This window comes from Amphiura filiformis, chromosome 14 (assembly GCF_039555335.1).
Source record: "Amphiura filiformis chromosome 14, Afil_fr2py, whole genome shotgun sequence".
Classification (NCBI taxonomy): Eukaryota; Metazoa; Echinodermata; class Ophiuroidea; order Amphilepidida; family Amphiuridae; genus Amphiura; species Amphiura filiformis.
Window position 1 is genome coordinate 28,505,168 of NC_092641.1, and position 10,136 is coordinate 28,515,303.

A 10,136-nucleotide genomic window follows, 5' to 3' on the forward strand; every position below is an offset into this window, starting at 1 on the left:
TTCGCTGGACAGTCATTGCCATTAGGGTGTGGGAATTGCCCTCCACAGTTGCGACAGTCCGTCTTTCGAGCTCGAGGGTTTGTAGGTGGGTTGGCCCTGGTTTGACCTGGCCCTTTGAATTTGCGTACTGTGCCAATCGCGTTAATTGGGGCAGCCTGCGCCTGTTGTGTATTAGTCATGTGCTTAAGCTGCACCGATGCAGCTGCTGTGGCTCTAATTAGGGACATAGCCTTGTCTAATGTTAGGTTTTCTTCTCTTAGAAGTCTACGTTTGGTATTACTATCCCGGATGCCTATGATGACCCGGTCTAGGATTAGTGATTCTTTCAGATCACCAAATTCGCACGTTTCGGCTAGTTTTTTCAGTGCAACAACAAAAACATCTACGTTTTCTCCCTCGTTTTGTGTGCGACAATTAAATACGTATCGCTCGTAGGTTGTGTTCTTCTTCCCTTTGCAGTGTGTTTCAAATTTTTCGATGACTTTATCGAATTTCTTTTCATCCCCATCTGTAGTGAATTGGAATGTATTAAATGTGTCCAATGCTTCCTGACCAATGACTGACAACAGGGTTGCTATGCGAGTTTCATCGCCCTTTTCCTTAATCCCTGTGGCTATCTCAAAGTTCTTGAAACATTGATGAAATTTAATCCAGTTTTGCGATAGATTATGATCTGACATAGACAGTGGTAAAGGTGATGGGATGTTGAAGTTTGCCATGATCAGTGTTCATATGATGAGACGTAATCTGATTCAATCTTACCCAATCCTTGAAAAGTCTGTACATATGTCGGTTCAGAGTGGTGGCAAATGTTTAAATTTATCCTCGTCGCCAGTGAAAGATCGTTGGGGACCTCATAATAAGAAGAAACGCCAGATATAATGACGGTCAAATGACTCGGTAATATGTTTCTAATATCGTGTTTATATCGAGTGCTGATTTAGGTCAAAGGTTATGATTTCATACAAGCTGTGTTTAACTACTGGTACGTGATTGGTTGATCGCCTAATTGACTTACGGGCGTACAACACTACACTCCTGTTCGACGATTTTGGCAGAGCGTGGATCAAAAAAGGTAACGATAACGCGTTTGACGTAGCAATGGGTGCTTACGATGGCGCTGAAATCTGCGAATTAGTAGGCTTGTTTATACTTTATGACCTTGAAACAAACCTTGGAGCAGAAAGCGTGGGACTATACCGCGATGATGGGTTAGCTGTTCTAAGAAAATGTTCCGGAAGTGACGCAGACAGAATGCGAAAGAAAATCACAGAAATTTTCAAATCATACGGCTTGCGAATATCAGTTGAAACGAACCTTAAATCAGTTAATTTTCTAGATGTTAATCTGAATCTTATCAACGGAAGCTACAAACCGTACAGAAAGCCGAACAATCCACCTGTATATATCAACACCAGCTCTAACCATCCACCAACAATAATTAGAAATATACCTGCAGCAATCAGTAAGAGAATTTCTACTTTGTCCTCAAGCAAAGAGATTTTCGACCAAGCAGCCGAAACGTACAACGAAGCGTTAAGTTCATGTGGCTATTCTGAAAATATCCAGTACAGTGAAAAGGAGAACATCAACTCGACGAAACAAGACAATAGCAAAAAGAAGAATAAGAGCAGAAAAAGAAAGGTTATATGGTTTAATCCGCCATTTAGTAAGAACGTTAAAACAAACGTAGGAGGTACTTTTATTCGCCTAATTAATAAGCATTTTCCAAGAGGGAGCAAGCTGTTTAAAATATTCAACAAGAACAGCGTGAAAGTAAGTTATAGTTGCATGAGAAATATAGGCGCGATTATGAAATCCCGCAACGCACAAATCAGACGTAGCGCCGATAAGCCACCCGAAAAAGAGTGTAATTGTAGAAAAAAGGACAGCTGTCCTCTCAGTGGAAAGTGCTTATCTCAAGCTATAGTTTACAAAGCCACAGTAAACTCAGACAATGAATCAAAGCAATATATTGGATTAGCAGGCGGTACATTTAAGGAAAGGTACAACAACCACACTAAGTCTTTTCGGCTAGAAAAATACAAAAAGGAGACAGAACTATCGAAATATGTTTGGGGCTTAAACACAAAGATGAAAAGTTCAACATCAGTTGGGATATAGTCCAAAAATCCAACACCAAAATGAGAAAATCAGGAATTTGTAACCTTTGTTTAGAAGAAAAATGGCAATCTTAAACTCAAAAATGAGTAATCCAAGAATCTCGCTCAACAAAAAAAAGGGAGCTGATAAGCCAATGTCGTCATAGCCGTGTTAAGAAAAAGTAATGTTTCATATGGTATGTTTAGGCCTATTCATTTTCTCCATAACCTATGTCACCACTTACCGTTGTGCGTCATTGCGCCACGCGTGCACGCTTTATTTCGTTGCTAGGTTACGGAGTTTTTGGAAAGGCCTTTGATCATCGTGTTTTTCATTTTTAATTTCATTTTTAATTTATTCACCTGAAGATCGCTTTGGCGTGAAACATAGTGTTGTGAAATGTATTAATATCTGTGTCTATATTTTTAATTATAAAAATAAATAGAAGTGGCCTAAGGATTGATCCTTGGGGTTTACTACACTTGATATTTTCTGTTTGTGATGATACTCTGTCATACGAAACTTGTTTCTGTTGTAAAGATAATTTCTAAACCATTCTTGGGAAATACTTCTGAATCCGTAATGATACAATTTGCTTAACAATATATTATGATCAATGGTATCAAAGGCTTTGGATAAGTCAAAAAAAAATACCTATGGTGTACTATTATCAATAGCCCTGCTGATATCATTTACAAAATCTGATACAGCCATATGCTTGGATAACAAATCGTAAGTACGATTATAATGGGCTATTCCATTAAAAACCAAACTCCCCCTGTGGAAGAATTATTTTAAACCTTCCACAGAGGGAGTATAAGTTTTGAATAGTATAGACAATTGGGTAACTTCCATTTGAAATACTCACTCCAGCTGTGGAATATATAGGTAAAGCCATAATACAGGGGGAGTACTCCCTCTGTGGAAGATATTTCCAAAATCTTCCACAGGGGTAGCGTGAATTTCAAATGGAATAGCCCAATCATACTAAACACTCAAGAATGTTTGATAAACAAGGAAGAACAGACACGGGTCTATAATTACCAAATATTTTGAGGGTTTTCTTTTTTGTACATGGGAACTATTTTGGCTATTTTAAGATCATCAGGTACATCTACACTTGACAAAGATATGTTAAATATATGTTAAATATAATTGATAATGGATATGAAATCTCATTTGCAATACTTTTAATCAAATAAGATTTTACATTATCATGTCCAGCACTTTTTACTTCCCATTTTTTTTTTTTTTTTTTTTTTTTAGGATTTCATCTTCACTTGTTGGTTTAAAGAAACATGTTGATGTATTACTATTTTTAAGGTATGACGAAAAGTCTCGACCAGAATGTTGTATGGTAGAAGCCAAGGATGGGCCTATATTTGCAAAATAATTGTTGAATTTGTCAGCACTTTGATTTGGACATGTGAATGTTTTATTTTGCGAAACTAATTTTTCTGAACACTTCTTGGAATCTGATTTGATTATAGAATTTAATACTTTCCACGTATTTCTCATAATCTTTTTTCTCTCCAATAATTTACTGAAATAGTTTTATTTTGCTAAACGCAATGTTGAGCTCAGCTTATTGTCATTGAACTCAAAAACAAACGTGGGAGACAACTAATTTTTGTGGTGGCCATGCTCTATACCAACCGAGAGATCATTTGGTTTATTTATAAGGAATATCTTCTATGGGATTTCTTAAGTATATATCTCATACCCAAGAAAAATGCCTCTGACACCAGACATAAACATAATCTGCGAGTATTTAAAGGTACAATATTTCTTATGACGTTATTATCATTAATATTTTGAATATATCTGACTCCATGGTAAAATGCCCCCTGACGAGATATGAACATTATCCCGCTCATTTTAAGGACACAAGCTTCTTATGGAGTTATTATCATTAATATTTAGAATATTTGATTCTTACATATGCCTCTCATTCCAAAGTAAAATGCCCAACCTGACGCAGACATATCATAATCCGCGTTAATTGGCACCATGTTTCTAACTCCATGGAAAATGCCCAACCTGACGCGACATGAACATAATCTGCGCTAATTGGCATCATATATCTTATGAGTAAAAGCCGTGACAAACATAATCAGCGCTAATTGAGCCCAAAAAAGCCCCCAAAATGCAGACAAAACAATCACGCGCTAATTGAATGGCCCATAATATTCCATATGGAATTCTTATCGTGTTGGTTTTATAACGCCCAATTCCATACTTAACACACATGTATTAAAGGTTAGTTACTATTAAAATGATATCCGATTTCAAATAATGACCATGTCATTTGTCATAAATGCATATAATTAATGCAGAATATCATTGAAAGCCGAAAAATAACTGCCAAACAAGTTCCTTCATTCCAAAAGGATCTTGCTTAACCCCACCCTTTTTTTCAATTTCAATGTTGCAGGATGCAACATGAAACATGCAGCATGAAGTTAGCTGGCATTATCCGGCTTTATAGGATGACAATTTTTTCAACTTGTGGCGCTTAAGTTGGTGATTGTGGCTTTAAAATGCCACAGGTTTGTCCAACATAATTACCCAATTTACTTGTGGGTTAAGCGATTAGCACCTCGAGAACTGAAGTGTCTAAGGGGCTTTGCAATAATTATGACCCCCATGGTAAAATTTCTAAACGGCTCGCCAAAAATTGCTTGCCTTCCCTCTCGGCCCGCCAAAAATCGCTTTCCCTCCACTCTCGGCCCGCCAAAAAATCTTTGCCCCCCTTACACATGCCAAATTGTTTGGATCCCAATTTGCAAACCTTAAATGCTATATATACATGTTGCGAGCGCAGTGAGCAGGGAAATTTGCATATTTAAGCGTTTCCGTGCGGTTTTCCTAAGCATTTTAGAGCATTTTATTTAAAAGGCGCCCAAGAATGTGTGCCAAAAATGGCTTCCCTCCCCCATTTCGGCTCTCCAAAATGTCTTGCCCCCCCCCAATTTTACCCTCCCCAGGGCTCATATAATTATTGCACAACCCCTAAATGCTTTACTCTAAATTTTATTTCTTAACCATGTTAACGGTTTTTCAAATAATTGTTGAATAAAATGAACCCATACTGTGAAATCATACATATAAAACGCAATCCCATACCAATCCGTTGGGTTTAATACTGACACTGATACCGAATAGTTGCAAATGTAAAGTAGAAAAACCTGCTAAACCTTCGTGGGGTAAAAGCAGGAAAACCTTCCAATTGCAGCGTGTATCGTTTCAACATTTACCAAGGATTTCCGTACAGGATCTGTTGTTCATAGTAAGAGTGTTATATATTACCTACTGTCTTTAAAATAATGCATTTGTCGAAGTTTCAATTTGTATCCCCAAAGAAACCAAATTAAATGTATTTTAGGCTGCTTAAACCTGTACTATACAATGTATAGGCCCTACTTGCAGTTCATTTTCCTTTTGTAGACATTGTTTACTCCGGTGATGGTCGTGCCATTTCCAGAATAAAATTAGCTTGGCTTTGTTTTGTGACTACAAGCTATTTGCATTGCTTGTTTGTTTTCTGAGCTTTCATCAAATGCCAATTCCATGCTGTTACACCCCTGACAAATATGTGATGCGATAAAGCAAAATCAGTCGGAACTCGGAAATATTAAATTTTCAGTTTCTTATAGGATAGTAAAGAGCATTTACAAATCTAGATTTGGCAGGAAACTCCATTGAAATTGAACAACCAGTTCCAAAGATTTGAGCAATTTAAGAGTTTCCAAAACAACAGGAAACAAAAGGAAATATTTCCTTTGTACGGCTATATCTCAAAATCATTATTCCCGAGTTCCGACTGATTTTGCTTGATCGCATCACATTATGTTGATGTTGCGGTGATGCGACTATTAATATTATAGCGACTGTGCATCGATTTTAACTGTTTACAACATCGTTCACCTAAACATGTAATAACAGGGCTCTCAACTCTCACGCATTGAGCGTGAGTCTCACACATTGGGTCACTTTCTCACGGTCTCACGCCAAGGTAGTGTAATCTCACGCCTAGGTAGTAAATCTCACGCAAAAAGCTGGAAAATGATTAAAATCTCACGCATCGTCATGAATAATTTGTTGTCCCTACCCCCCGCTCTCGGCTGCCTAGGTGTTGTAAACAGTGGCCTTCAATACTTTTCATGGTGATTTATTTATATTTTTTTTTTTATTGAATGTGCACAAAACGCCAATATTAAATACAGATAATATATTTAATAATAATAATAATATTTATTTCTTATAGAGCGAATTACATACAAAATCTCAATGCGCTTTACAATAATGTTAAAAACACCAAAACTACAAAGATTAATTGCACTAATTCAACTATATCAAATAATATACAACCGATACCCAGATAAAACTCAGAACCAGCTGAGATGAGAATAGGTTAAAAGGTAAAATACAAATTTAAAAGTATATTTCTCTACACCGGTTGTATTGAGCACTCTTACTGCATTTCTGTGACTCCTATATTATGATAAATATATTTCTGTATATTTTTTAACTATTATTTCTTATGCAGGACACCCCCCCCGATCGGTACTGAAACACCATGCTACGAATTACCAATATTGCTATCACACACAAAAGAATACAAACGACGCTGCAGGATGTAAACTGACATCTAATAAATTAATCCTTAATCTATTCATCATGCAGTTATTGTTAACTACATGTATGCACACAACACAGGGGCACCCACAATAGGCAATTGAACCCTACTGGTAGCGCTGTGTTGTAGATATAGGAGATGAACTAGTTAGCGTCATATATTAAAAAGTATAAAAGCTTGATTTTAGTACTTGCTCTGTGTAAAGTATCTGAATTTTCAACCCGGTACAAGCTTTAATAACGAGGGACCATACAAGTCATGTTTATGAGAAAGAAATCCTACCATCTATCCAAACTCCAGTGTTATTCCAATGCACATTTTGCTTCACCGGGCAGCCCTGGCTTAATTGGTCGTATTTGGAAGATTGGTGTCACGAAACCGTCTTAGGTACAAATTAAGTACTTTCTGTCAATCAAGTATTGTTTATTCTCTACATGTCAATATTTAAATAATTAGCATAGTCCTTATAATAACGGGGGACCGCCTTGATGAGTAAATGACAGGAAACCAGGGGAAAATGCTCCAAAAACTCGGTCAGTGGAGCTCCGTTAGTACATGTCAATTATCGATTGGATTAGTCGACCATAGCGGACGATTCGATCGCTCATTGGATTAATATTATCACGTGGTAATAAATTTGCACTGGACAATAGATTACTATAATGGTTTAGTGCTGCATATATCAGTTTAATCTTCAATAAGGGGGCTGGAAAGGTCACGGTGAATTTTCCGTGGACATAATTGCACTATGTTATATTTTCCTTAAATTATATGACTATAAACAATTTGTATTAGTGTGGGGTAAAAAAAGTAAAAAACCCAACAAAAACAACAAAACATAAATAGATTAATAAACGCACATGTCACAAATTAATTGAATGGATTCCGCTTTTCTATTTAAATAAGCACTCAAACAATTGTAATTTGTATTACCACTTTTGCATAAATCTAACATTAATTTTCCTTCATCAAATCACTTTTTCTGTTTGAAATGAGTCTGAAAATAAATCCATTTGGAAATAAAAACAAGTTTTACAGGTTTGCCCATATTTTGAATTATGGGACAATAAGTTATTATTTTTTTAGTTTAAATTATGCTAAAACGTATGGAAAATCGATTTTGTAAGTAATGTTAATTTTTACTAACTTAATTTTTTAAAAGTATGTTTGCCAAAAAAAGTCATCATATGTCACCAGAATGGTCCAGCTTTTAGGAATGATTTATGATATTTAGAATATCTGGCCGTTCTTTTGTTTCCCTGTTAAATAAAAGTTGTTTATAACGATTTGCTGTGCACTTTGCTCAAATTTTTAAATGATTTCAGCAGTCAGACAATTTAATGTAATTTAGCTGTAACTGTAACTAACGTACACATGTCCAACAGTTTAAATACACAAACACATTTAATCATTTGTATTATTGTTTCAATCAAAAACATTACATTTCGTGAAATAATCGGTTGTTTTTCTCCACACTGGTTCATCTGCATTGACAAGCTTCTATGGTTATGTGATTTCGCAACTCATTAGCATGGTATGGGCCATCGATTTTGACTAATCTCGCAACTAAGGAATGACGTCGATAGTTTTTCATTTAATTGCTCACGAAGGGGGCGATGGTCCCCGCCCATGTTGATACCATATGGGAAAGACCTTATTAATATTCAGGGTTTTTTTTATTTTGTAAACATAATTTTGCAAACGGTGTTTGTTGCAGTGTTGAAGATAGACTTTTCCAATTTGAACACGAATTACTGGACGCATTTGCTTCGTTTTTGGTATGTTTAGATAGATACTAGACTAACGGTGTTTAGAACGTTAGAAATTGAGTTCGAAAGCATTGCCCCTGATCATCCCTCATTCTGTAACACTTGAACAGGCCAAAACCGACCTAGCAACCTGCTGACTGTACCGTAAACATTCGCCTAATGGCGCACTAAATTTGATGTGCAAATAGAGAGCCCCCTCCTCTGAAATTCCAACAAGAATTAAGGTTCCGTGCCTTTATTTGCTGGTGGAAATTTTACGGGAGGGAACTTTTAGGTTGTGTCCAAAATTCCGCTTATGTCAAGGGAACCCATAGCGCCATTAGGCGAAGCTTTATACGGTATATAGGTCACCTAACATAACTGGTTTCGGTGAGGAAGTTCTCATGGCTATATGTGTGACGGCATATCGTGTGGGATACAAGGGAAACTTCCAAAAACAAATGAAAAAGGTATAAAATGGACGACGAGGTTTCTCTGCCTTTTAGTTTGTGATACAAGTAATTGAATAGTTATTATGTTCATACTGTGTTGGAAGATGAAGTCGGCTTCGCGATTTATGTTGTTCGCTCTTGTTGCAACCACAGGTAAGTCGTATGATTTAAATGTAGTGTTTTCTTGCTTAGTCTGCCAGTTATCAGCTGTTCTTATTGCGTAACTCTACTGTATATTCATGTGCAATGGCATATGCAGGCCTTTATAAAATACTGGTGATCATTATCAATTAAATATTCTGAGCTCTAGCGCCCTGAATTAGGTTTTGCAAAGCAACATTTCAAGAGTTAAAGTGGAATCAAAATAAAATATCCAGATATTTTTCGCCTATGCTTAAGTTAACGGGCCCGTCCCTGGTTGATTTATTCTAACTAGGAATGTTAGGCTTTTTTTACCCTTTTATTTTCCTCCTTTGCTTCAAGCAAAGTCCACAAGTTATAGGCCCTACTGTAACCATTTAATATTAAGCTACATGGATTTGCCCTTAACTAGATAGATACGATTCTACAATAATAGAATAAAGTATGTAAGTACCAAAAAGTTCCTTCTCCGTAGGACTTATCTCCATAGTTAGACCAGGACCTACGTAGGACTAATCGCCATGTTAGACCTGGTCGAACTTGTTTTGTGCGTATGAACTTAAGTATTTGAATCTAGAGACTTGCGCCATAACGTTCTAATAACCAAATTGGGGATGGGCAAAATTGTAAGCTTATAAAATGATTGGGAGAGCGAGTTTGGCGCAGCGGTAGTTCACTCGCCTTGCACCATTGAGGTCCAGAGTTCAAGCCCCTGCGCGGCCGCAGCCGTTCCCAAGGACTGTATGTGCATTTGGTTTATCCCGATTCCATGCTCGCTCTCGCAGGTTTTCTCCTGCTTTAAAAAATCGGTGATTGGTTGTTTGGTTATTCAAAACTTCCTTCACCCAATGGAATTTGGGAAGCTGCACCGATAATTGGTTAATATTACAATCCAAGTGGATAGGTCTGCGCCAGGTTCGGCTGCAACTGGTCTAGATGATGTGATCTGATTGTTATGATTCACCATGGCAGCGAAATTACAGCGCTTTGAACCCTTCAAGATATATATGATAAAAGGCGCTATATAAATCCGACATTTATTATTTATTTATA